Source organism: Sus scrofa, chromosome 4 (assembly GCF_054392235.1).
Source record: "Sus scrofa isolate SSC_HxYL_T2T_F1_AM1 chromosome 4, Sscrofa_HxYL_maternal_Yorkshire_Landrace_v2.0, whole genome shotgun sequence".
NCBI lineage: Eukaryota > Metazoa > Chordata > Mammalia > Artiodactyla > Suidae > Sus > Sus scrofa.
This window is the reverse complement of record NC_139386.1, coordinates 132,166,812-132,191,584: the sequence shown is the minus strand read 5'-3', so window position 1 is coordinate 132,191,584 and position 24,773 is coordinate 132,166,812. Positions and strand designations below refer to the sequence as shown.

The window sequence follows — 24,773 nt, the reverse complement described above, 5'->3', positions numbered from 1 at the left end:
ATGAGCGGGAGGCAGGTGGCCCTGTGGTAAGAGCCTCTTGGAGTGAAGGGTCGTCTACCCCAGAAGAGAAGACAATTTCTGTGTATATATATAGATATGCATTATTTGCCTTTTTAGGGCCACATCCACGGCCCATGGAGGTTCCTAGGCTAGGGGTCAGATCAGAGCTACACCTGCCGGCCCACACCACAGCTACAGCAGGGCGGGATCTGAGCGGCGTCTGTGACCTACACCACAGCTCACGGCCACGCCGGATCCTTAACCCACGGAGGGAGGCCAGGGATGGAACCCGCATCCTCATGGATACTAGTCGGGTTCGTAATCCCCTGAGCCATAAGGGGAACTCGTATATCTTCAAGCTGGGTTGGGGGCGATAGGAGAGGGGACAGGAGAGTCCTTCCGTGAGGAGGGAACATGGCCGGCCACCTGCTGAGTATTTAGAAATAGTGCAGGATCTGTGGGTGGGTGGAGTGCGGTGGTTTGGCCACTCCTCCCCTGTGCACATGAACTTGTGGCTTCTGCAAAAGGAGAACTGCAGTGAGAAAGACAAGAAGGGGTTTGTGTCGCAAAGGAAACTCTAGAGTGAGGAAGGGAAGTGGGGACGCCAGAGCAGGCGACATCGCAGAGTAAACCAGGAAGGCTGGAAATGCCTCCATGTGCAAACCAACACTCCCCCCCACCCCCAACCTCAGTGTTGATCCAGGGGGTGTGCACCGTAGCCCCCTGTTCCCCCGCGGCTCTGGACGCCAGCTTGCTGTGCTCGGCGCCTCTGGGTGCAGCGCCCCAGTCCCTCTGTGGACGGTTAGTGGCACAGGGCACACTGCTTGGGGATGGGTGAGTTTTAGCCCCTTTTCCTGGCCCGGTGCCCCGGGCAGAGCATGACCCCAGGCCTGTGTGGTGACCCTTCCTCCTGGTGCCGCCTTTAGTTGTATCTGCTCTTCTGGGAAAAATCCTTCCATTGGTTCAGTCTAATCTGTCGTCTCTGAAAGAAAAGAGAGGTGAGACTTCCGCTTAGCTGGGTCTAGAGACTCGGCCAGAGGGGATTTTAAAAATTTTTTTCCCTTCATCATCCCAAGGATAGCACATGGTTCCTGGAATTCCAGCATTTTCTGGAAAAGAACCCTTTTGCTTCATCAGCACGTTTCCTTCTAGCCCTGGGGACGGTCAGCCCCCACGGCTTTCTCGCTGGCATCACTTACATTTTGAACCCTTTGCTTGCTTTCCGAACATAAAGTGCATTTTTAAAGTGCTCCCCGTGTTAGTTTTGTGCTCCGCAGGGTCTTTGTTTGGTTTGGCTTTGCTCAGTGTGGGAGCCTAGTTTGTAGGTAGCGTTGAAGATGAGCGCAGGCTTCTGTGCATTGTTCCCCGGGAAGGATGGAAATTCTTCCAGTTCCACTGTTTGTCCTTCCAGGGGCTCTAGTCCGCAGATGGAAATCCTGGAAGAGCCTCTTAGGAAGGGACGCTGGTAAATGATCCTTGTGCTGGTTTGGATCATTATGGATCAACAAATTGCACAAGTCGTCTCGAACCTTCTAAAATATGCTTGAAGGAGAACACAGTCGGGGTGACGAATCTGTCCTGGAAATAACAAGAGGAAACACGTGCGTGGCCCTTCCACGAGCCTGGCACCGCATCAGCCCGCGCGCGCCTCACACCAGCCCATTCTGTCCCTGAGGTTGGCCAAAGCCCGGGTCCCTGGTCCCCTCCGGGGGCAGCCCAGGAACCCGCGGCCGCAGGGCTGGAAGTGACAGAGCTGGGATTGGAACCCAGGCAGCCCAGGTTTCAGAATCTGTGCTTTTGAGGATCACTTTGTGCCCTCTGGTGCTCTTCCCACGGCAAGGATCACAAAGAGGCCTTAGAAACTTCTCTTACTTTCCACGTCACCTCAGCTTTAAGCTCAGGGTCAGAGGTTGATGAAAACAACAGAAAAGGACCCTCCTCCTGTGTTAACCTCCTCCTCAAACCAGATGAACAAAACTGTCAGGACACAGCTTCCTTCCAGACACCGAGAGCTGAAGCATCGCCAGAACACTGTCCTAAAACACTGGGCTGATCCCTCCAGGGGCTGCCCCGGGGCCTGGCTGCGGGGTGCCCTCCCTCTCGGCACCCTCTCCTTTTTGAGAGCACGAAAAGCATCTCGCTTTTTCCTTGCCCAGCTAGTGGATTTGGTGAGCTTTTGAAAGTATGCTATACATGACTTCGCCTGCTTGCTAAAGGACAGCGGGAGGTTCCAGGACTTGGGCCTGGTCCTGGCACTCTTGGCTACTGGCTGTGTGACCTTGGACTTTCAAGACTTGTGTTTATTTCAGCCCGTGGCGTGGTGGAGGGGCTCATACTGGCAGGAGGGACTGGTTTGGTGAGGTTAAGAAGAAGCTCTTACATATGCTGCTGGACTGATGTTATATTGACTGCAGTGGCTCTGTGTGTGTGTGTGTGAGGCAGGGGACCAGCGCGTCCCTTGTGAGTTTGGGGCATCTCTCCCGTGGGTAAGTGGTGAGCTGAGCTGGATGCTTGGGAGCGGCTGGGAAGATGAGTGTTGAGCTGAGCTTCTCTCCTTTTCTGCATTGCAGTGTGGACCGTAAAGTGGCTGTCGACTCAGTTTCTGGCCCAAACTCGTTTCCCTTGGTTTTCCCCCCTCCTACTTTGGGCTCGCCTCCAGTTTGCCTACAAAGTGCTGTTTGTTGTGAGGCTGAAGCGGGCAATTCTCTGGGCAGCGACACTGTGGCTGCAGGCAGTTACTGTAGTTCCGAGCAGAAAGCCAGGCTGGAGTAGGAGGGACAGACAGGGCTTGTTCCTTAGAATTTTGTACAGTGATTTTTGAAGGAAAGAAAGGGGATTAAGAGATGACTTCTCAATAGAAATATTATGAAATGCCCTTCATAACAGAACCGAGTTGGGCCAGGAGAAAGGGCCTTAAGAAGTCAATGCTTCTGACTCTGAAAGCAAATGCTTTTTTTTCCTAAGTAGAAGCAAATGCTTTTGGAGTTCCTGCGGCGTCTGCAATGCATTCCAGGAGGACAGGAAACAAAAGTTAATACTAAATAGTCGTCCCTGCAGCTGCCATTTCGGTGCATTTTAGGTGGTCTGCAGTGGGCCCAGACGCTTTCCGTGCTTTATCCCCCAATCAGCCATCAAGGTTGGGTTCCTATTTTGTGTGTCCATTTCAAAGATTATAAAATCAAGGCTACAAGTGTCTCAACCTACCAGGGGTTACAGTGCTCGTAAGTAACTGGAAAAGCTAAACTTCTTTTTCTTGGCCATGCCTGTGCAAGTTCCCGGGTCAGGGATTGAACCCGAGCTCAGGCAGTCACCCAAGCCGCTGCAGTGACAATGCCAGATCTTTCACGTGCTGTGCCACAAAAGAATTCCTGGAAGGGCTAAACGTCGGAGTCTGTCTCTCATCCGCAGACTGAGGATAAGTAAGATAACACCCCTGCTTTGGGGGGCAAACCGGCCTGTAAGCAGTTTGGTATAATGGGGCGCAGCATGCAGTATGTGCTGTGATGGTTGCAGGAATGCTTTTTTTGGGGGGGGGGGGAGCAGGTCTCAGGGAAAAGATCAGAGAAGGTTTCACAGAGAAAGCTTGAGCAGCCCAGCCTTGAAGGATGAGAAAGCTAGTGACTGGTAGCAAAAGGGGTGGGAGCGCAGCCAGAGACACACAGGAAGCACGTGGCGGCTCTGCGGGCCGTTGCCGTGCCAGGGTGAGGGTGCCAAGGGGGGGCAGACAAGGAGGTTGGGACAGATCACAGACGGCCTCGCGTGTCCTGCTGAGGAACTTGGACTTGGTTCCATTTGCCTTTGAAGGTTGTTCCATTCCCGGTTCTGGAGGAGAGCAGTCTCCCGTCCCTGCTGTCACCGATTCTGGTGATGGAGATACGAGATCAAGGACTAGGTCTGCGGCAAAGGTTCCGCAGCCAGGCTGCAGCGACGGTCCCTTGGGCGTTTCCAGACGCCCAGAACCTGGGAAGAGGCCACCCCACCGGCAGCCCCCGGGCAAGACTCAGTGCTGAAAGGCCTGCGGCTGCTCCTCAGTGACATCAGATAAGGCCACAGGCCGGTGGCCTCTTGAGGCTACGTTTGAGTTGGTTGTGTGGATGGTTTTTAAACCGTAGGAGGGGCCCGTGATCAAACGTCTGTCTGTTCAGGTCTCAGCGTTTGCGTGCTCCTCTGCGAAGATGTTACATCGTCTCGGAGCGTCATCATGTTCACGTGCATTTTCCCACTCGTACCCAGGACAGAGCAGGGCTCTAATCTTTATGCCTCTGTGCTCGGCTCCCTCCCCACCCTCGCGTGTCCTGCTGAGGGTGGCATTTGTCCTGAAGGGAATGGAGCAGGCGTCAGAGCGGAGCCCTGCGGTCCAGGGCCTGGGCCGTGGTGGCGACAGAGCCGGGAGTTCCGTTCCTCAGTCTCTTAGGAGCTGAACGAAGTTGTGCTCCCTGGTACCTTTCCTGGGACCCGGTGTGAAGTTAGGCCTTTTTTTTTTTTTTCCCCCAAATGTCACACACTTCTCATATTCCCATGTCTCGCGTGCTCCATCAACGAGCGACTTTCAAAGTATCATTTTTGCTGGGAAGGCAAACGGTTCTACCAAGGGAGAAGCGATTTCTCAACCTTTAAAAAAATTAGACGTTATAGTTATGCTTAAAAAAATAACGTCAGTCCAAGTTGGAGCTCTCGTCTCTCCTCCTGCGCTGTTACCCTGCCGTGTGTTTGCAAAAACCATTCTCACGACCTTCTGCCGGGGCGACGTGTGGGTGACGTGTGTGACACCACTGACTTTCGCATCTGAGCTCTTACTTCAGCCTTGGGGCCCCGTGGTTTCTTTCTGAGTTTTGCAAACACAGTCTTCTTGTGGAATGAATGCCCTTTCCTGTGGAACTTCACCCAGGGCGTGTGGAATCACAGGATCATGCGTTTGGAGGTTCAGACCGAGGGCCCTGAAATCTCCAACACGCCCAGTTTGCGGGCGCTTTGCTTTACTTAGTTCAGTCCTGCCTTTGCAGGTCCGGAGGGGGTTACTACCCAGCAGGCGTCCTCAGCCCCTCCCTGAAAATTAAAGGGAGCCCCTTATGAAACCAAACTTGCCGCCTTTCTTCGCCTCTCTGTTAACGTAACCGAGTCCGTTGGCTTGGCCTCGGTGGCCCTTTGCACATCTTCCCCGATGTGTGTTGCAGGCACATTTGATTTTAACAGTGTCAACGATTTCTAAGTTACTTTGGAAGCCAGACGGATCCCTGTCCCTTGTGGTTCTTTTCTTCGTCAGGGAGCGGATGTATCCAGGGTTTCTCTTCCCAGCCTGCTCCCCCCCGCCCCGTGTGTTCTTGCAGGGCCCCAAGTTGTGGTTGATTTGTGATCCTGACTGTATCGGACACTGCATCAAAGGCTTCCTCACGATCAAAGCAGGCCAGGTTCACGGCATGCCCTTCTCTCTTCTCTCGCTCATTCATTGGTGCCGGAGCCAGGCAGTCCTGGAGCTTTGCAGTCCAGGGTTCGGGTCAAGGTAAGGCAGCAGCCCTCCGTCCTGGCCTGTCCGTTCTGCACAGAGCTGTTCCTTTCTTGTCAATGCTCATTTGTTCAGCCACGTGTAACTGGCACTGCACCTATCCCTGCCCCTCTGCGACCAGTGGTGACATTCTCCCAGCACCTCGGAGTTCCCGGCGTGGCGCAGGGAAGCGAATCCAACTAGGAACCGTGAGGTTGCAGGTTCGATCCCTGGCCTCGATCCGTGGGTTAAGGATCCGGCGTGGCCATGAGCAGTGAGTGGGGTAGGTCGCAGACGTGGATCGGATCTGATGTTGCTGTGGCTGTGGCATAAGCTGGCAGCTGTAGCTCTGATTCGACCCCTAGCCTGGGAATCTCCATATGCCTCAGGTGGGGCCCTAAAAATAAAAAAATAAAGATAAAAGACATAGGAAAAGGAACACCTCTGAGCCTCTTACCAACTGGGGGACTGTTACGCCCTCTGAACTTTCGTGCCTGAGAACGCAAGCCTAAGCCAGTTGTGCCCCCTTGGTGGTAAAAGGCATTGGCTGAAGGCAGGCTCTGGCCCGTTCGGCAGCCCAGGTTCTGGAAGGCGCCCGTGGTATTCCTTTAGGCAAATCAGTCAATAGCTCTGTGTCTGCTTCCTGGTCTGGGCTGTGGAGGTAATAGGAATTCTTGCCTCAGAGAGCTGCTGTTGGGAATAATTGAGTCAGTGCATGTAAAGGGGCTGACCTTTGTGTAGCTGGGTTTAGTTTAAGACGTGATGAATAATCTTTCAAAAGTTTATAATAACGTTTCTGGGCTTTCCAGGCACTTTGTTTCTCTTTCAGGCTCTTTGCCTTAGTCACGGCACTGCAGGCAGAGGACAGGAAATGAACATCCAACTCTCCGACTCTGCCACCTTAAATCATGTGTAAATTGCTTTTAAGATTCCATTATAATAGATAATGAGAAGCGATATATACACTCAGTCGACAGGGATGGGTGTAGCTTACTCCTTATCAACTTGGATCTTTTGCTGCCTTCTGATGTGTAATTCTACAGATATTTGTATATTTAAAAACTCGTTTTAAGAACATTCTTTTTGTAGTAATAAACATTGCATTTATTTGACTTGCTGGGACAAATTCTTTTAGGTCGTGGGGTTTTTTTAATATATTATTTTTTGATGGATGCCCACCGAGAAACAACAAACTATTTTTTGGTAAGGAAGCAGAAACACCCACTACAGAAGATGAATAGACAAGACAGGCTTTTTAAAGACAAATGTCTTGTAGGACAGTGTTTAGTCTACATAATTCACTCCATGAGCAACGGTCAGTAAATGAGCCGAGGCTGTTCACTGCTGGTGGTTTGCGTTCTCTTAACTTACCTACAGGTATATTTGCATTTAGTCTCATCTTCTTGGTTTCTTGCTCATCTTTCATACCTCTGCTCACTGAATCACGGTACCTGAGTCACCACAGCCCGCTTCGCATTAGCTCTCTGTGTGCGCCCCGAAGAATGAGGACTGTGTTAAGATTTTGTCCATTTGACTGTGACCAGTGGATCTTTCTTATTTCTTATTGTATTAAATGCTTTCCAGCTGCCACCTCAGGTCATACTTAACCTAATTTATATCGACATATGGCTAGGGCTTAAAATCCGTTGGCCCGTGGCAAAAACACAAGTTTACAGTTGACGCGTTCAAAAACCCCGGCAAGATGGGGAGGCGGCGTGATGTAGTTGAGCGAGACCATGGCCTGGGGTGTTTTAAAGGTGAGATTCTTCTGAGTCGGGGGCGGGGGGGCTGGAATAACAGAGCCACAGCCAGTACGGACCCACTCAGGCGTCCGCAGTTAAGAGGAAGAACAGCCCAGGGTGGGTTTTAGGTCGGTCACCTCCTGCTTTGAGAAAATGACTTCCCACCTCTGAGCGCCACTTCTTCCCGCACCGTGAGAACGGCTCCTCCCGGAAAAGGCAGTTCTGAGAGGCGAGGGGCACCGCCACTTGGGCCTGAGCCCCGCTGCCAGGGCTTGCTGAGCTGGGCCCTGCAAGTCAGGGGCGCGCTGCGGGATGCTCGGAGCACTTACCTCCTCAGGTTGCTCCAAACCGGGAAGCTGCGTGCCCAGAAGGGAGCCGCAACCAACCTGCAGGCAGGCCTTCTTCAAAGGTGATTTGCATCCCCTGGCTACATTTGTGCCCTAGGAAATGACACTCTGGCTCCTTGAAAATGGCTCATAACCCTCTGTGGGTCCGTGCCAACCCAGCCAGCCAGTTGGCTCTGAAGACATCTTCCTTGAGAGCCACGGCCCAGATTTCGCCGAGCCCAGGGGGGTGAGTGGGTGTGCCAGAGAGGTCCTTCACAGAGGAGCAGGTGCATGTGCCACCCCGGGAGAGGAGACAGAGACAGGGACACTGCTGCGAAGCTGCTGGTACAGTGAGGTGATCTCTAGGTAACCAGACGGCTTGTCATTTTTTCTGTTTGCAAAAATCCAGCTATAATAATGGCCAAGAATCCTCGCCCAGAGAAGGCTTGTGGCAGACGTTTCTAATCTCCAAATTAAGATCTTTTCTCTTCTAAGATGAAGAAAAGCTGCAGCATTTGGGGGCATGCGTTTATCATCTCCTCCTCCTCGCCCATTCGTCCTCAGGAAAGTTCTCTCATCACTTAATTGGAAGCCTCTGAAATGGCCTTCTCACGGCTGCTGTCTTCATCCACGGCTCGTGCTGCTCAGGGATTGGAGACTTTCAAAACGAACCTCCAACACTCTCCCAAAAGCAGTTTTATTCTTTTGTGGCCTCACTTGTGCCTACCTGGGAGCATCTTTTTTTTTTCTTTTCCCAGTAGCAACAGAAGGAAATACTTGCCATGAAATCCAGAAGGGGCAGGAGAGGGGCTGAGCCACGGGAAAGGACACGGTGACACTTGGGCCCTGTGATGGTTAGGGTGTGTATCAGGAAAGGTGCCATCCTAGGGGCGCCGTGTTGTCCAATCTCTGAGCTCTGGTTCCGCAGAGGTTAATTTAAGTTTGTCTCCTTGGCTTTGCGAGGAAAATCCTCAAGAATTTTATTTTATTTTGTAGAGATTTTCCTTCTAGGCCCTTGGACTTATAATGAGTAACAGAAATGAAGGCAGGGATCCCAAAAGGTGTTATTTTAAAATGGAATTGTAGCCAAAGCCTGGGAATTATTGACAGGTTTTTTAAATATCTTTACAAATGAGAGAGAAGGGAGAGACGTTTTGGGTTAAATGCCCTCCGTCCCGTCTCCTTCCCATCAGGTCCTTTATGGGAAAGACATGGCAGGGCTTATGACGAAGCATTCCATTTGTGAAAAGACATGAAGAGCTGACAGGTCCAGGGTAAGTACGCAAGGGACCCAGAGAAGGAAAAAGGGGCAGCTGAGGCAGATCTGGCCCCTAGAAGGATGCTAAGACCGCACAGGCAGTTCTTAGTAATAAGCCCCTCCTGCGACTGCGCGAACCTGAAGGATGGGAGTGCCTCTCCGCTCCTGCCCAGCCCCCACGGCGCCCCTGAACGCCTCTTGCCTTCACCTGCAGGCTCTGCGGCTCCAGAGTCTGTGCTGCCACGGGAGGTGAGTGAGACGCAGGTCATCGGAAAACAAGACCGAAGCGCTCACTTCTCCCTCGCTCTCCCCCCAAGGGTCTGGGGTCTCCCCGATGCTAAGATGCCTGATGGCCTTTTAATACATGCCCCGATTCTTGGCCTGTCGGGAGGCTAATAGCATCATGCCACTGACAGGTGAGTGTCGGAAGGAAGTGGAAAGTGACAGAATGACAGCTTTCACTAAAAGCGCAGGTCATGCGTGGTGGGTTTGTTTGGTGAGTGTTTTTGTTTGTTGGCCTGTTTGTTTGCTTTCGTCTTAAAAGGGGCCCAGTTAGAGAAAAAAGAATTCAGGGAACAAATGCTAGTCAGCTGAGCTGACAGACTTTGGACCTTGGCATGTGAGTGGCTCTCCTAGAACCTTTTGAACTCTCGCCACTTAATAATTCTGGAAGGGCTGACGGAGGCAGTGGCAGATAATGGGCAAGTACAGTGCCCTCTGCTTGAGCCGTCAAGGTCCATATTACTCAGGTGGGTCAGGAGCCCAGCGAGTTCAGCAGCGTGATAGCGCGGAAATGGCGCGCTCAGTTGGGGACGAAGGAATGGACCACAGATGCTCCCTGCGCTTGCGAATTTCTCTCCGAGAATTCGCTGTTGTTTGGGGAATTAGCAGGGTGTAGAGGAAAGGGCCCGGAGTTTATACTTAGGAGAGAGCACTTCACATCTCCATGTGACCCCTTTCTAGCCGAGACATCAGGACAGTTACTTAACCTCTCTTGACCCTGTTTCCTCCACGGGGAATATGAGAACAGGACTTTTGCAGATCTGTTGGGAAATGTTAAGACGAAGAGGGATTGAAATGGGATGCTGTCTGACCCTGAGCAGGGGCTTCAGGTCCATGCGTTTCTTTCTACTTCCGTCAAAAGTTAACTTTTTCTGTAGCATAATCATCCTTGACTTTCTCATCCCCGGGTTGAGTTTTGAAACCAGAATAAATTTGATTTAAGCCACCCCTTGATGCTGTTTATCCGAGACAGGCCTGTAAGTGGCCTCCTAACCTGACAGATTCCTGTGCAAGGGTGGCAGGATGCAGATGAAGCTGGCCACATCTGGAAGCCCAGAAATGGCCCTGAACGCGCAAGCGAAGTCCTGGTGCTGGCGCACTCTGCCTATGGCAGGTTCTTAAACCATCTGTCTGCTGTCTTTCGCCAGAGGTTCACCTAAGTCAGAGGGTGACAAAATGAACCTAAACCCAGACCTTGGGAACTGCTCGACACTCCTAGGCACAGAGATACTTAGTTGTTTTCTGGAGAATGCACTCTGTTTATCTTTTATGTGGAAGTGATAAATGGAAATATTGGGGCCCTGCCGGGGAGGATCCCAGTAGACAGAGATCCTAGGAACCCGAGATCCTTTTTTTTTTTTTTTTTGGCAGTTGGAGGCTGCTGTGTGCACGCTCTCGCTTTTGAGTCAGCCAGGCGCAAGACAAATAGTTTCCCATCCTGAAGCTCTTTTTTGGCTGCTGAGCTGCAGGAGATATGCTGGGATGTGGCTCTCCACTTTAAAATTTTGCACACATCCAGCTTCCCCGCCCCTGGAAGGGCCTGATCTTGTCTTTATACCTTCCCCCAGGCGATTTTTTTTTCCTTCTTCTTCTTTTTCTTCTGGAGGCGGGGAGGCGAGGAGCCGAGAGGAGGCAAACCGAGGCAGGCGGACCGCGTGTAGTTGACTTCGGTACGGCGGGCGGGGGCCGGGAACGGAAGGGCTGCCGGTGCGCCGCGGGCCAGGCCGCCGGCAGGGGGAGGCCGGGCAGGGGGAGACCGGGCGGCGGGCGGCCGCCTCGCGGGTCCCCGGGCCGCCGTCCCCGCGGGGCTGCGTCCGTGCAGCCGGCGCGGCCGGCGCTCGATCTCCGCCGTGTTTCAAACAGGAAGTGCACGGCCGGCCGTTCGGTGCCGCCGGCTCCCGGGTTGGAGCTCTGAGCCTCGGCGTCGCCGCGTGCAGCCCGCGGAGCCCGCCGCGAGCCGGTCCCCGGAGAGGAGAGCGCCCTCCGGGAGCAGGGTGGCCGTCTGGTCCAGGTGCGGGGCCGGGTGGCGGGGCGGCGGGGCGCTGGGCTGTCACCCAGCCCAACTGCAGCCCGGCTGGCGCGCGGGTTCTGGCTCGTGCCCCACGGGCTGCTCCCCTCCGCCGAGGGGCTCCCCGTCCTCTCGGCGGGGTGCGCGGGAGCCTGGGCGGGAAGGCTCGGGGCAGCACGCGGCGCCCACGGGACCTGCCCAGCTTCCTCGGCCACTCCGGGCGGGCGCTTTCCAGGCTGGGCTGCCCGTGCCCGGGAGGCTTGGAGTCCTCGGCTGCCCTCTGCACCCTCTCTTCTCCCCGTGCCGCCCACACCAGCGGCTCTTTGTTCCTCACCCTCTTCTCCAGGCCAGGGGTTATCGACAGAAATGGGTGTCTTTCAGGCTGACGAGTGGGAGGGAGGTGGGGGAGGAAGAGGATGCGTCTAGAGTGAAGGGTGGGGGGCAAAGCGGGGCTAGAGGCTTGGTGTCCAGGCTCAGGAACCCCCCTCTCCAGCCGGTGGGACCCAGGAGCCGCTCCTGGCTTTCTGTTCTGGGAGGACTGAGCGAATCTGTGATGCAGACACACGCCGCCGGAAAGGTAGTGACCAGGAATGGGGGGCAGCTCGTTCTGAGATGTTTAGTCTGGTGTCTGTCTTGTTCACTCCAGTTGTGGTTTCTTAGCCAGGCTCTTTGCTGAGACAGAAGTGCTTTGAAAGGTAGGAGCCGGACGTCTTTAGTCGTTAAATGTCGTTTTTCATCAGAGTAAAATTGAGAGCGGCTTTTCTGAAATTGACTAGGTAGATTACAATTTCACAGGCTTATCTTGCTCCGTCTGGGAAGCGCACAGGTGGAGGAGAGAACGCTAGAGGAGAGGTTGGTTTTATGCACAGACTTTTTGCTTCTCCATTTCCCTGGCTGCTCCTCTCTCTTTGGACGCAATCAGACTGACTGGTCCCCCACCGAAAGTCCAGTGTTTCTCCACCTGTGTTTGTCTACCTGGTTGACTCCAGGTTTACAGAGGGATAGAGGGTCGAGGGGAATCAGGTTGATGGGAAGCTCGTAGCCTGGAATTAGATGTTTGAATGAGGTTAAAGCCAGTAGCATCTTCTTTCTCTTTCTCTCCAAAGAAGGGATCCAAGCAAATGACTAGAGGGGAGGAAAGTAAGATTCCACAAAGCAGGGTCTCTTTGGGGGGGGTGGGGGAAGTAAGATTCCACAAAGCAGGGTCTCTTTGGGGGGGCGGGCGGGGGGCAAGTGCATGATCACAGTACTAAGTGCTTGTGACCCCTTCCCCTTATTGGGTGGCCAGGCTCCCTCTGGAAGCAGGTTTAGTTGTAGAATTTAAATGTATGATGTTGTGCGCTGACTATACCACGCTAATGCTGAATCTTTATAATAGAATATATTTATTACATAAATAATTTTGCTTTGAAAAGAAAATCTGTAGTAGTTACTCAGCCTGGCGAAATTGTCCTACCCTCTCTTTCCCTCCCTTTCTTTTTCCTGTTAGCAGCATAGAGGTAATTTGAATTCTAAGATCCCATTATTCCAGTACTCCTTCAGAACTTTCATCTCTTTTAAAATGCAGCTGCTTTGAGCATTGTGATGATATCAGTAATTGGCATAATTGCGTTAGCATTAAGTAGCCAAGATATGCTATGGGCCCCAGGCAATGAATTTCATCTTTTTCTAGATAGATGTGGACTTCTTAAATTTAAATTTAATTGTGAGATGTCTGTGTTTATGCCACTTCTTGCCAAATATTTCATGAGATTAAAAGTGAAAACAAGTCATTAAGAGAGACTCTTGAAAGATCTGTGCAGCAATAGTATTTTGCCTCTGTTTTTATCCACCAGGTATACTCCTGGCTCTGGTTCATTAATGTACTTCTGACTTTCTTCAGCATCTGCCACCCTGTTTCAAGATGAAGTAGGACAGCCTTTGTGACCTCCCAAACCTGTCCCTTATTTAGGAACAGGATTTACTCCCGCCCTAGAGGAATTTGATAATAGTGACATCATAACCCAGGACTAATAACAAGTGGCCTTTGGATCCTCCTCTTCTGTTTACAGAGCACATTTTCTGGTTCTCGTTTACAATTTATTGCTCCTTTTAACAGCCCGAAATAGGATTCATTTATTTCATTTGGTGGCGAGAGGAAATTGAGGCTGGTAAGATGTGATTTGTCAATCATCCCATTAGGGAGTGGACATTCTGGGACCCGAGCAGGTGTCTGGCGATTTACAGTGCTGCTGGGCTCTCTTGTAATCTGGAAAGTTGCTGCTTGAGGAAGAGATGGCCGCGCTGATTCAGGTGGTGGTCCTTGCCGTTTCTAAAACAGAGCTGACTTGAGCTTCTCTTGACCTAAATCTCCACATCTTTTCCCGTTCCTCTCTACCCTCAGCTTAAGGGGTTTTATTGGTTTGTTTTTTTTCTGTGTTTGAAATCTACACTGCCTCTGTGTTAGTGACTAGATTTAGCTGTGTTTGCATCACTGTGGTTTGTTCGCTGCTGCCCAGATTCTAAAGACATATTTGAATTTACAGGTCTCAGTGGGTAGTATCTTTTTGAAGGGTCCGATGAGAACATTTTTAATTTTTTAGAATTAAAAAAACAACACTTCCGGTTTACCCCCAGGACACAGATTTCATCTCAGTGAAAAGAAGTCATAAATTAACGCCTTCGAAATGACGTCTGTGACTCTCCCACCCGCCACCCTACCTACTGTGCGCCCATCGCCCAGAGCCCCAGGTTTCCCGACCCCGTTCAGGATAACTTCCTGAAGAGGTCGTAGTCTCGAAGGCCACGGGCAAACCCATGTACACTTCATGCAGTCAATATTTTTGTGATCCTCCCCAGATGAAAAAAAGTTTATTTGTCTTATATGTCCCAGTGTTTAATGTTGAGGATGTCTTTAGCTGGGGTTTTATGTTGCAGTGAGAAGATAAGTTAAAATTTGGTGTACATTTTCACTGGGACATGCTGGATAAACTATTTATTTTCTCTTCCACAGTTGGGAGTATCTGTAGTGATTTGTAATTTCCCCTCTGTAGAAATGTGTCAGTGCATCAGAAGAAGAGAGAGAAGGTGTGTGTGCATGTGTGCGTGTGTGTCGGGGGAGATAAAGTGTGTGATCTTTCTAAATGACGAATGGAAGGATATATGCATATTTTCTTAAAACACACTGCACTGCCATTCTGTCTGTTTGAACAGTCGCAATGGCTTGTGAACTAAGAATGAAAGTGTAGCAAGCTTTGATGGTAAATGCCAAGGAGAAGTTTATGGGCGAGAGAGAACTAGGAGCAGAGAGAAACGCGTGTTAGGCTTTTCATTTTTTTTCAATACCCTCTTTTTCCTTCATGTCTAGTCTAAACTGAAAACCGGCTTTACCTGGGAACTGTAAACTTTGAAGCAGTGGTTCTCAACCCTTAATAAAAATTGGGAACTTTTTATTCAATGCTAAAAGGTTTCGAAGGTTTTGACTTATTTCGGGTTAACTTGTTTATTTAAGTCATGATTTCTGGTGATTGCTAATGTTTAGCGACAAACTGACTATTTAACACTACACAACTCAATACCTATTGTGCAGAATGGCCACAGCCTCTTCCGGTTTTCGTAACATCCCAGTACGTGTATGAGTGAGACAGAGATTCAGTCTACAGCTCTCTTCTCTGCCAGCATCCCGAGGTCCACAGGTTGGACTCAGGACCAAAGTAAAACAACTGCTCGAGGCTGAACACGTGGAAATGTGATGTTAGCCAGGAGGGTGTAAAGATTCTCGCAGGTGGAGCTTTTCCTCTTGGCTGTTCTTGACATATGTGATGGCTAAATTCCTGGCTTTGGATCTGATCTTGTTTCCGGTTAACTGTTTTCATGGTCAGCTTTGAGGTCCTACGGTCACTCAGTCGTGGATAGCTGGAGTTCTAAGAGTCTTTGCCCTGTAGTCTCCCTGTAGTGCTTCCTTATGCTTGTGGGGTCAGGATGCCAGCACCAGTCACGGGGTCACCCCTGTTGTAACGGCCACCAGCAGCAGCCTTGTATTCATTTCCCAGAAGATTAAAGAGTTTCCAATAAGTATATGGAAGGAGAGAGATTATTTACCCTGTTCTGTCATGCAAAAAGCTGACGTGTAAGTTTATATTGTATTTGCCTTTCTGGTTTCTGTGCCTGCTTTTGAACACCAAAAGCTCAGTGTTCTCTTTAAGACGGATGAGGCGGGACACCAAAATCTCTTAGGGTCAGTGTATGATGCCCTTTTCGCTGATTCAAACAAAGAAACAAACAAAACCACCTTAGTTTCTATTTGTTGAATGCTTTCCATGGACTATCTCTGGTCTTCTGCTGTTGTGCTGGGGGGTGGGTGGGGTTAATATCCCTCTTTTACAGGTAAAGAAACTGTGGCAGGTGGAGGTGGTAACTTATCACACAGACATGCTAAGGCCTGGCCTGGCATCCAGGCTTGTCATTCCCCAGGCTAAAACATTGCTGTCATTACATCTGCGGCTTTCTTTACCCTTAGCCTCGCCTGTAAAGAAAAATGAGAACATTTAGTTTAGTCTTACTACCGTTGCTGCAAAGGTTAAATTAAAACCACATGGAACATGCAGTCTTTAGAAATAGGGACATGAAAGAGTCAACTTTTTTTTTTTTTTTTAATTTTCGGGCCACACCCACGGCATATGGAAGTTCCCAGGCTATGGGTTGAATCAGAGCTGCAGCTGCTGGCCTACATCACAGCCACAGCAACGCAGGATCTGAGCCACATTTGGCAATGCCAGATCCTTAACCCACTGAGTGAGGCCAGGGATCGAACCTGCATCTTCATGGATACTAGTTGGGTTCATTACCGCTGGGCTGCAATGGGAACTCCTTAACAGTTATAAATATTTTTGGCTTCCATGCAGCATGCATGCTCTTTTTCTTCTCCAAGGTGTGTTCGCGTCTCGCATCTCTTGGGAGTGTGTCTTGAGGCAGGACTGTCCACAGCAGTATTGCTGGGTCTTAGGACATGAGCATGTGTTACTTTTGCTGTGGGAACCGGGCAGACTGTTGTCACGTTTGTAGTTCCACCGGTACTACCGGCCATTTCTTTTTTATTAACAAATTTCCTGATTTCTGCTAATCCAGTGGTTGTCCAGCGTGGCTCACAGTTTATTTGCCTTGTTTTGATTTTAAGTGAGGTTGAACATGTCTTCATTTTACTTAATTTCCCTTTTCCGGGAATTGGGTCTCTTGGTTTTTTCTTGTAAGAAGTTCCTTGAAAGCATCCTTGTGGAGTCGAGAGATTAACCCCTTGTTAGCTGTTGGCATTGTGGCGACTTTCTCCCAGTGTCCCTCCTCTGATGACTTTGTCTCTGGCGCCTTTCACTAACGACAGCAAAATCTTTCATTTTAATGTAGTCACATCCACCGATTTTTAATAATATTGTAGCCTGTGGTCTGTTTTACTCTCTTGGGCTTTTAAACAGTTTGGAGTTTCAGTTATGAGGTGTAAATTCATTTTTGTGTTTAAAAAAACTGTTCATATTGTGAACCTCTTTCCTCAACATTATTTACCATTTAATCCCATTTTTCTTCACAGATTTTTGGTGCCACCTCTAGCATGTAAGTGCACCTTGCTATCTCTTTCTGAGATCTCTGTTTTGTTCAGGTGGCTTATTTGTGTGCTCCTGGGTCACGGATTCACTTTTCAGATCCCTGGGGCTTTGAAATATACCATCTCTTGTTACGCATGCATTTATATGACCTGGTCTTATTAGAGTGAATGATATAAATTTGAACGTTCAAAACCCTTTTAGATTATTTAGATTATTTTAGGTCGCGTTCTTGCCCTTATCTGTATGTGTGTCAACCCTTTATATCTGTAAATATATTTGCTAGAAATGTATTTACTCCTTTGGGAACTTTCTTTCTTTCTTTATTTATTTATTTATTGGCTGCACCTGCAGCATATGGGAGTTCCCAGGCCGGGGGTCGAACCTGTGCCACAGCAGTGACCTGAGCCACAGCAGCGAGAATGCAGACCCTTAACCCCCGAGCCACAAGGGAACTCCTGGGAACATTCTTGAGGAACATAATTCAATTTAATTCTAACACTCCTCACATTGCATTTTCTTCTCAGTTTTATTATTATTTTTTTCACCATCACGGTTCCTGTCCACGCCGGGCCGTCTGTGTAGGGCAGTGGGTGTCTCACTCCAGACTCCTCTCTTTCCTCAGTGCTCTGCATGGGCTCAGGGAGCTGGGCGGCACATTCCTGGTGCGGCCTCTGAATGAATGTTTTATGAGGTGTGATGCCATAATACGTGGCCGAATACGCTGGAAAGCCTGTTAATTATAGGTGGTCCTTCATTATTGGGAAAACATGGCCATTTTCAGCTGGGGGTTGCTCCAGGTTTGCTTTGCTTCCCTCTGTCCCCAGTTCACGGGGTCGCCTTCCTCCTCTGGCCTCCAGTACATGTCACACTCGATGCTAGGTTGTTTTGGAGAAGTGACCATTGACACGCCTTTGTAGAATACAGTGTGCCTTGTCCTCAGTGTATGTGTGGTGAAACCGTGTTGTACAACTTGGCTTCTTCTAAACAAATTTGAAATTATTATAGGGACAGGCTTTCGTCTCAGAATAGATATTGAGGGACATGGTTCATCTAGGCCTCAGCGGTAGGATTCTATGGGAATAGGCTGTATTTGGTTCTTCGTTTGGCTGCCATTCTTAAGATGCTGTACGGATCTAGGAGAGAGTTGCCGTCTCACTACTAAAATTTACTAAGCGTGCGCAGAGCCCGATAAAATGATAATGTAGAATGTTCTAGAGTCCAAAACCTGCTTACAAGACCCGTGTCCCTGGGCTGTTGAATTGTTCTCCTGCTGGGCTTTAAATAGGAGCTGTGAGCGCTTCATCTGCGTTTGCTGATAAGGGCCACCGGCCCAGCCCGCCTGGATGTACATCCTCCAGAGAGGGCTTCAGCGGTGGGGGTGCTTCCGTTCCTCTTTCAGGTTCCTGTGTGCTCAGCTCACCAGCTCTCAGCTCCGTCTGTCTTACCAGCCTCCTCTCTTATCCCCTCATTCTGATGTAATTGACAGCCTCCATGCTTCCTTCGTTCATTTGCTGAGCTCCAAACTTTGAACCCTTAGTTCCCTCATCTCTCCACCTCCTGCCTGCTGTATACCAGTCATTGCACTAAATTCTGAAGATACAATGTGAATAAGACACAGCGCCTGACCTCAGAAGAGACACACACAAATCATGAAGTGCAACTTAGAATGGCAAGCACTTGACCGCAATACATTGTAATTAGTAATAGCAGAGTGATTTGTTCTTTCCTGTTTGAGAGGAAAGAACTCATGAAGGAGGTGTTTTTGGTGGGAAATATTGGAGAGATAGGATTATTAACCCGGCTGAACAGGAAAAAAAGAAGCAGCAGCCCACGATCAGTGCCTGGAAGGACTTGGCGTGTGAGGAACAGCGAGGACGTAGGACTGGAGCAGAGGGAGAAGGGGGGGAGCGTCTTGCTTCAGAGGCTCGGTCCAGCCCTGGCTGGGGCCGAACGTGCTCTTTCTGGAGGTATGGACTCTCCTGGCAGCATTGTGGAGTCATCAAAGGTGAAATAAACGCTTAAATCACTGTCTTAATGTTTGCGGAGAGAGAGCGGTCAAGTCCGATGGCTGTTAAAGTAATCCCGGTAGGAATACTGAGGACCAGAACTCAGGTGGTGGTGGCGGGGAAGGAAGGGAGAGGATGGGTTTGAGAATCACTTGGGAGAAAGAATGGCTTGCGGATTTGATGGGAGGTGGGGGGGAGTGAGAGAGAAGAAGAATGACTCTTAGAGCTTCTGGCTGGGGCGATTCACTGTCTGGTCTGGCATGTGAATCAGATGGAAAAATAAGAGGAAGCAGGTTGGGAAAGAGAGTAGTGAGTGGAGTTTGAAGACAAGATGGGGTACGTGGGGGGCATTCAGCTGATCTTGAGAGGCCCGGACCCCAGGAGAGAAGTCAGGGATCATATCGGGGGAGAGACGAGAGCTGATTGATGGCTGTAGCTGAGATTCCCTGGATGGTCCAGAGACAGCAGACGGACGAAGCCAGCAGAGAAGGAGGACCAGGAAAACCCACACCCTCAGATGGTGACAGTATGAGCCCCAGGGCTTTTTCTTTGTATGTGTGTTGTCACAGAATCCTTCCGACACCCCCTGAAATAGTTGTTGTTGTCGTCTCTTACTGAGAAGCCAGCTCAAGCTCAGGTAAGCCGCATCACCCAGGCAGTAAATAGGGAACCGTCCGGTTTGTTGGAGGCCACAGGAAGGCCGAGGAGAGAAAAGATTGAAAATGGGGCATGGGGTCGGCGATCAGGTGTTCAGCGGGAGAGGATTCCCAAGTCTGAATCAAGATTGTTGTGGGTGAGGACAGAGGAGGGGTTGCAAAGTGGGGGCACCTGGTGGAGTGTGTGTGTGTGTGTGTGTGTGTGCATGTGCGACCATGGAGGAATGTTTGTGTGTGTCACAGTAACTGGGGCTTGTATTTTGGTTGAGAATAATGGAGAGGAAGTGACTGAAGGTAGATGAGAATAACATGGGCGTCAAGAAAAGAGGGGGCGCCTGGGGTCCGGAGTGCAGACCTGCTCAGCGCGCTTGTGCCCAGGGGGTACAGGGACATTCTTGCTCTGGGGCAGGAGAGGAGGAGGGCACGGTGCATGTGACGGGGGGCGAGTGTGACCAAGGTGGGTGTGCTGGGGGAGGGGAAGGGGGGGTGTCCATTCCTGTTGCCTTGGTTTGCTAGTGAAGTGGGAGCAGCTGAAATCTGGGGCGAGCCGGGGGGTAGGGGTGAGGGCTTGAGAAGACAGTTGAAAGTTAGTTATCATGGAAAAAGGAGCTCACTGATGTAGGATGAGCAATCGCCATGTGTCGCCGGGAGCCCAGTTGAGGTTTTGTCCATGGGGGTTCGGTGCTGATGGTGGGTTTTTTTTGTTTTTTTTTTTAATTTTTCCTCTTTCCTGGTTGCTGGAGTAAGATGAACACCACCAGTGGCCTTTTAAAATAAACCCCAAGGCCTCGCCTGAACTGTTTCCTTTCAATGCTGATTTAAGGAAGTTTAAGGATGCAGGGGAAGAAACTATAAGCCAAGGAACAAAGGTCGGACTTGGCGAACTTGCATTCCAGGCTCAGTTCTTCTGTGAACAGAGAAGGGGCTTGGGGCCGGCAGCTAATGTCTTTGAGCCTCAGTTCCTTGTCTTTCACCCGCCTTCCGGTCCTCGCCAGGCTTTTCTGACTCTCAGAACTTCTGTCAGTGGGCACCCCATTGGGCAGGCGTGAGTGGAGGAAAGAATAAGAGCAGCCAGATGCGGGGCGCTTATCATTAAGACCCGGGATGGCATCTTACAGGCCAGGAGGGTGGCCGCAAAAGCCTGCATCCCGATGGGGGGGTGGTGGTGGCTCAGAGATGATTGTATTTAACAAGCCTACATAGGTGAGGGGCCCTCTTTTGAAAATTAAGCCTCTCGTAGTTCTCTGTGCCAGGACATATTGAGAGAAACTCGGCCACTTCCTTTTTTTCTTCATTAAGCTGTTACACAACTGAGTGCTTGGAAAATTCTTCACAGGAAGAAACAGGGTTGTAACAGTTTGTGTGAGACCTTTTTTTAAAAATTCACCCTCTTCACCCAAATCAGAGAACACTCCTCTCCCCGCCCCGCTGCTCTCGCTTCTTTCTCAATGTCTTAAAATCTCCCCTCAGTGCTTCTTCCAAGTGCAACGTAGTTAAAAAATTAAAACCATTTCACGTGAAATTAAAACATGGTCTATAAATGTGTTCTTCCACTTCCTGAGAAGCAGCAGGAAGGAGTTGCTTTCTCAAAATAAACTTAGTAGCCTGCCTGTGAACTCCGAATAGTGGAGATCAAAGATTCCAGCAGCATCACCCAGAGAGAGATTTTCAGTCATTTTTCCTAACCTCAGAAAATCGAATCTAATACTTTTTTTTTTTTTTTTTTTAACTCAAGGAGCTGGGCTGGTAGGTACAATTCAGAAACATGCCTTGTAGCCTAAATGTTGACGGTTTACTCTGGGAAGTCTGTTTCCAAGATGTAGTTGATGAGTGTGAGCAACTGAGGCTTGTGGCAGTGGACAGGGTCCTTCAGCGCTCAACTCAGACTAGAGAAAAGCCACCTGCGTGCCTATATCCATATAGCACCTACATTGGAACTTCAATTTGCTGGATCAGTGAATGATTTCATAGCTCTGCTAGTTGAAAACACAAAAAGTGTAGCAGCTAGTATTCAACCACAGAAGTACGTTGAAGAAGGAATCTGCCGTCGTGTGATGTGCTACTGAAGTACATTATTCATTAGTGATGATGTATAGATGAGTTCTCACGCTGGAGTAGGACATTTATTAATATTTCTCTACTTTCAGAAACAGGGGAGGAGTGAGAGCTTCTTTTATTTAAAACAACTTTTTCTCTTCTTATGGCCACCCCTGTGGCATATGGAAGTTCCCAGTCTAGGGGTTGAATGAGAGCAGCAGCTGAGGCCCACAGCCACAGCCACAGCCACACAGGATCCGAGCTGCCTCTGCGACCTATGCTGTGGTCCAAACCCCCAGGCCACCTCTCCTCCACCCCCCCACCCCGCCTGTCCCCTTTGGAACCATAGGTTTTTCAGAGTCTGAGTTTGATTCTTTCTGCAGATAAATGCATTTGTATCCTTTTTTTGTTTTTTTTTAGCCTCCAAATGTCAGTGACATCACACAATGTCTGGGATGTCTGTCTCTCGCTGTCTAATAACTTCACTTAGAATGATAATTTCTGGGTCCTTCCATGTTGCTGCAAATGGCATTCCTTTGTTCTTGTTTATGGATGAATAGTATTCCACTGTATAGGTGTACCGCATCTTCTTTGTCCATTCTTCCGCTGATGGACGTTTATGTTGCCTCCGTAAACTCCTCTGTTTCTGCCCAAGTTCTCTTCTCCGTCCAATGTCTTTATGCCTCTTAACTGTTTTTTGAAAAATAAGGAACAGGATAAGAACACTTGAAAACTGGTTTAGCATGTCGCTTTCCACATAAAACACTTAGTTCTTCGCTTTGCTGGGATGGAGCCTGCTCTAGGATGGGGAGGGGGTGTCAGGGCTGTGGTCATAGGTGAAGACCTTGTGCTGGGGGGGATTCAGTCCCCCTTGGGAAGTTTTGGAGAAAATGATCAATTACTATTCTTGCGGGAGTCATCGTATCCTCTGAATTTACTGGTACATGTAAACCAAACGCAATTCAAAATTTAAGAAAGTTGCATGGCTCCGTGCAAACCACTGAAATGTAAATTTTTTTAAAAATGGGTTTTAGTACCAACTCACCTACCAGGTGTTTTCAAGAAAGTCATACATGTTATAAATTCTGCAGCTGGTTAGCTTGTATACTGGGGGCTGATATTTTTCTTGCTGCTTAGCTTATTCAAGTAAACAAAAGACAAGGAAAGCTTTTTGCATCTCGTGAAAGGAGAGAGTTAAAAAGGCCAACCCTTTTTGCTCTGCTTCCAAGTGAAAATGTAGAGTTCTCCGTTTTTGTTTTTGTTTTTGTCTTTTTAGGGCTGCAAGGGCGGCATATGGAGGTTCCCAGGCTAGGGTCCAATTGGAGCTGTAGCCGCCGGCCTACGCCAGAGCCACAGCAACGCCAGATCTGAGCCGTGTCTGCGACCTACACCACAGCTCACAGCAATGCTGGATCCTTGACCCACTGCGTGAGGGCAGGGATCGAACCCACGTCTTCGTGGACACTTGGGTTCATTACTGCTGAGCCACAGTGGGAACTCCTATAATTCTCCACTTTAATGTATCTTATTATTAGAGTCGGAAAACTTTAAGAATGAAGTCGCAGTCATATTCTGTTTAAAGCGGATAGAATTATATATTTTGATATATACAAAAGGAATTACAAAAGTGAGGAAATAAGTGTCACAAGATTTCATTCACAATGCATTCATTGCAACCATGTTAAAATATGTGCAAACTTTGAAGGGACTACAAAAATATCAGTATAGCTATTTAAGGAATTATGAGTAAAATTGAAGCAACTTTCTTTAAATATTCTGATGTTAGATATTTTATGAGGAGTCGAAAAATGAGAAATCGAGTTTTCTGGGATGCTTGCTAAGATAAACTGGGAATGTGACTGCCTTTTTATATTTGCAGTATAAACTGCATTAGTAGACTGTTCAGTAGCTGTGGGGCTAGGGCAAGTGGTTTGACTCTTTTTAAAAGCTCATTTCTGAATGAGAGACTTGATACCTGGAAGCATTAGTGGAGGTACAGTGATGACACTTCTCTGGCTGGTTACCATGTCAGCGCATTTCTCAGGGCACTGCTTGTGCTGGCGTTTGGTGTCTTTGTCCTGCTGCTGGTCCCTTCCCTCACGTCTGAGCTTGTCCTGGTCTGCCTGGGAACGTTCTCGCTGCCTTTTTGCTCCCCAGGTGCAGCTGTGAAAATGACTTAAGTGAGGAGAGGCTTGGGGGTGAGAGCTGTGAATGGAGGGAAGAAATAATCCTCTCATTATTCCAACACAGGGAAAGAGGATTATCCCCCCCCCCACAGCATGCACCCCCAAAGAACCCATAGTGTGATGGGTTATCTTGGCTGTTGTAAATGCAAACCGTAATGCTTTAATGACAACTCTTAGGAAAAAGTCAAGAGGCGCTAATTTGGAGCTGTCTTTTCATCCATTTATTCATGATGAGTCCTCTATGTCTTGCCTAGTCATGTGCTCCGTGCAAGCGGTAGGAGCTTGTGAGCAGTCCTGCCACAAATCCCCAGCATGAGATCCAGATATTAGAGGATGCGTCGGCAAAGAGGCCAGCTCTCATTTGGGGCTTTCAGGAGGTGGTTGTAAACAGTGAAGTGAGAATTTTAAAACTGCAAAGATGATTTTGGCAGTAACCTGTAAAAATACCAACCCGAGCATTAAAATAATCGTTATAACTGCCAAATTGACATGCGTTTTGTAAGTACGTATAAAGAAAATATGGTACACTTTTAAAAACTACATGGCATGCTTTATTTTATATATATACATAAGTGTTTTATGTCTTTGCTAAAATAAAGTTCCCTGCCTTTTTTAGCTTTTAATTCTAGATGAGTAATCCTTGTGTTTTAGGGGCTGAGAGGCAACATTTTTATCATAGTCGTAACGTACGATTTCCCAAGTAGTTTTCTTCCCACTTTATGGACGGGACCTAAAAGCCAAGCAGTCAGTTTAAGTTGAAGGTCCCGCGTTCGATGAGCTGCTCCTTTTTCTAAGAAAGCTTTCGCTTCTCCTACTTCAGGCAGACTCTCATCTGCACCATTGTGAGATTAAGGAAATGTACAGTTTCAGCTTTTCTGGAAGGAATAACAACCTCTGATAGCTTTCAAACTAATAGTATTGTAAACCAAGTATTTTGTAAGTTAAACTTAAGACAACTTGGATTTCTTTCATAATGGACGTAGGCCTATGTCATTCCCTCTGAAAACACCATCCAGAGATCAGCCTGCCTTCGGCCTTCTCCGTAATGAGTTTACTAATTCCAAAGCCCGTGACCCTTACAAGTGCTATTAGAAAATATATACATGCATCAAATATTTTTTTTAGATTTTCCTTGGAAGAATTGTAACATTTTCCATGCCTCCTTTGAGTTACTGATAGGCTCTTTGATGGGATACCTCACTTGCTGCAGATGT

At 49.0% G+C, this 24,773-nt stretch overlaps 1 protein-coding gene across 15 annotated transcripts in view; it reads left to right on the top strand.

Moving 5' to 3' along the window:
- The window catches only part of LRRC8D (leucine rich repeat containing 8 VRAC subunit D), a 115,958-nt gene that overhangs the window by 17,505 nt on the left and 73,680 nt on the right, over positions 1-24,773 (top strand). The window contains exon 1 of one of the 15 annotated variants that reach the window (XM_085024117.1): positions 9,060-9,224. The exons of 10 other annotated variants lie outside the window; for them this stretch is intronic. The gene's annotated coding sequence lies outside the window, so the exon portion shown is untranslated. Of the gene's footprint in view, positions 1-9,059; positions 9,225-10,411; positions 10,761-10,822; positions 11,102-24,773 lie in introns of those variants that run through there. 4 more of the 15 variants (XM_005663698.4, XM_085024116.1, XM_085024114.1 and 1 more) reach the window with 4 other exon arrangements.